Here is a 3,482-nt window from a genome sequence, read left to right as displayed (position 1 = left end):
TCTTGAAGTCCTCCAGCATCATGATAAAAAATGGTTTTGAAACTAGATCTTGCTTTTCTGGTGTGTGTGGATATTCCATGTTTGTTTTGATGGGAGAATTGGGCTCCGATGGTGCCATGTAGTCTTGGTTTTTGTTGCTTGGGTTCCTGCGCTTGCCTCTCGCCATCAGATTATCTCTAGTGTTACTTTGTTCTATTTCTGACAGTGGCTGGACTGTCCTATAAGCCTGTGTGTCAGGAGTGCTGTAGACCTGTTTTCCTCTCTTTCAGTCAGTTATGGGGACAGAGTGTTCTGCTTTCCGGCGTGTAGTTTTTCCTCTCTACAGGTCTTCAGCTGTTCTTGTGGGCCTGTGTCTTGAGTTCACCAGGCAGCTTTCTTGCAGCAGAAAAGTTGGTCTTACCTGTGGTCCCGAGGCTCAGGTTCGCTTGTGGGGTGCTGCCCAGGGGCTCTCTGCAGCAGCAGCAACCAGGAAGACCTGTGCCGCCCCTTCCGGGAGCTTCAGTGCACCAGGGTTCCAGATGGTCTTTGGCTTTTTCCTCTGGCGTCCGAGATGTGCGTGCAGGGAGCAGTCTCTTCTGGTTTCCCAGGCTTGTCTGCCTCTCTGAAGGTTTAGCTCTCCCTCCCACAGGATTTGGGTGCAGAGAACTGTTTATCCGGTCTGTTTCTTTCAGGTTCCAGCGGTGTCTCAGGCAGGTGTCCTGCCGCTCCTGGGCCCTCCCCCATGGGAGCCCAGAGGCCTTATACAGTTTCCTCTTGGGCCAGGGATGTGGGCAGGGGTGAGCAGTGTTGGTGTTCTCTTCCGCTCTGCAGCCTCAGGAGTGCCCACCTGACCAGGCGGTTGGGTCTCTCTCTCACCGGGTCTGGGAGCAGAGAGCTGCTGCGGGCCGGGATGAGTATTTCTTATATACATTTTGAGTGTTATTCCCTTTCCCGGTTTCCAGGCAAACATCCCCCTCCCCCCTCCCCTTCTTTATGGGTATTCCGCTCCCCCTCCTCCCCCTTTTGCCGCCCTCTCCCCAACAATCTAGTTCACTGGGGGTTCAGTCTTAGCAGGACCCAGGGCTTCCCCTTCCACTGGTGCTCTTACTAGGATATTCATTACTACCTATGAGGTCAGAGTCCAGGGTCAGTCCATGTATAGTCTTTAGGTAGTGGCTTAGTCCCTGGAAGCTCTAGTTGCTTGGCATTGTTGTACATATGGGGTCTCGAGCCCCTTCAAGCTCTTCCAGTTCTTCCTCTGATTCCTTCAACGGGGGTCCTATTCTCAAATCAGTGGTTTGCTGCTGGCATTCGCCTCTGTGTTTGCTGTATTCTGGTTGTGTCTCTCGGGAAAGATCTACATCCGGCTCCTGTCGGCCTGCACTTCTTTGATTCATCCATCTTTTCTAATTGGATAGCTGTATATGCATGGGCCACATGTGGGGCAGGCTCTGAATGGGTGTTCCTTCTGTGTCTGTTTTAATCTTTGCCTCTCTATTCCCTGCCAAGGGTATTCTTGTTCCCCTTTTAAAGAAGGAGTGAAGCATTCACATTTTGATCATCCACCTTGAGTTTCATTTGTTCTAGGGATCTAGGGTAATTCAAGCATTTGTGCTAATAGCCACTTATCAATGAGTGCATACCATGTGTGTTTTTCTGTGATTGGGTAACCTCACTCAGGATGATATTTTCCAGTTCCGACCATTTGCCTATGAATTTCAAAAAGTCATTGTTTTTGATAGCTGAGTAATATTCCATTATGTAGATGTACCACATTTTCTGTATCCATTCCTCTGTTGAAGGGCATCTGGGTTCTTTCCATTTTCTGGCTATTATAAATAAGGCTGCGATGAACATAGTGGAGCACGTGTCTTTTTTATATGTTGGGGCATCTTTTGGGTATATGCCCAAGAGAGGTATAGCTGGATCCTCAGGCAGTTCAATGTCAAATTTTCTGAGGAACCTCCAGACTGATTTCCAGAATGGTTGTACCAATCTGCAACCCCACCAACAATGGAGGAGTGTTCCTCTTTCTCCGCATCCTCGCCAGCATTTGCTGTCACCTGAGTTTTTGATCTTAGCCATTTTCACTGGTGTGAGGTGAAATCTCAGGGTGGTTTTTATTTGCATTTCCCTTATGACTAAAGATGTTGAACATTTCTTTAGGTGTTTCTCAGCCATTCGGCATTCCTCAGCTGTGAATTCTTTGTTTAGCTCTGAAGCCCATTTTTAATAGGGTTATTTGTCTCCCTGCGGTCTAACTTCTTGAGTTCTTTGTATATTTTGGATATAAGGCCTCTATCTGTTGTAGGATTGGTAAAGATCTTTTCCCAATCTGTTGGTTGCCGTTTTGTCCTAACCACAGTATCCTTTGCCTTACAGAAGCTTTGCAGTTTTATGAGATCCCATTTGTCGATTCTTGATCTTAGAGCATAAGCCATTGGTGTTTTGTTCAGGAAATTTTTTCCAGTGCCCATGTGTTTGAGATGCTGCCCTAGTTTTTCTTCTATTAGTTTGAGTGTATCAGGTTTGATGTGGAGGTCCTTGATCCACTTGGACTTAAGCTTTGTACAGGGTGATAAGCATGGATCGATCTGTATTCTTCTACATGTTGACCTCCAGTTGAACCAGCACCATTTGCTGAAAATGCTATCTTTTTTCCATTGGATGGTTTTGCCTCCTTTGTCAAAAATCAAGCGCCCATAGGTGTGTGGGTTCATTTCTGGGTCTTCAATTCTGTTCCATTGGTCTCTCTGTCTGTCTCTGTACCAATACCATGCAGTTTTTATCACTATTGCTCTGTAATACTGCTTGAGTTCAGGGATAGTCATTCCCCCTGAAGTCCTTTTATTGTTGAGGATAGTTTTAGCTATCCTGGGTTTTTTGTTATTCTAGATGAATTTGCAAATTGTTCTGTCTAACTCTTTGAAGAATTGGATTGGTATTTTGATGGGGATTGCATTGAATCTGTAGATCGCTTTTGGTAAAATGGCCATTTTTACTATATTAATCCTGCCAATTCTTGAGCATGGGAGATCTTTCCATCTTCTGAGGTCTTCTTCAATTTCTTTCTTCAGAGTCTTGAAGTTCTTGTTGTACAAATGTTTTACTTGCTTGGTTAAAGTCACACCGAGGTACTTTATATTATTTGGGTCGATTATGAAGGGTGTTGTTTCCCTAATTTCTTTCTCTGCTTGTTTCTCTTTTGTGTAGAGGAAGGCTACTGATTTACTTGAGTTAATTTTATACCCAGCCACTTTGCTGAAGTTGTTTATCAGCTTTAGTAGTTCTCTGGTGGAACTTTTGGGATCACTTAAATATACTATCATATCATCTGCAAATAGTGATATTTTGACTTCCACTTTTCCGATCTGTATCCCCTTGACCTCCTTTTGTTGTCTGATTGCTCTGGCTAGAACTTCAAGAACTATATTGAATAAGTAGGGAGAGAGTGGGCAGCCTTGTCTAGTCCCTGATTGTAGTGGGATTGCTTCAAGTTTCTC

Source organism: Rattus norvegicus, chromosome X (genome assembly GCF_036323735.1).
Source record: "Rattus norvegicus strain BN/NHsdMcwi chromosome X, GRCr8, whole genome shotgun sequence".
Classification (NCBI taxonomy): domain Eukaryota; kingdom Metazoa; phylum Chordata; class Mammalia; order Rodentia; family Muridae; genus Rattus; species Rattus norvegicus.
Note: the sequence above shows the minus strand (reverse complement) of the source record.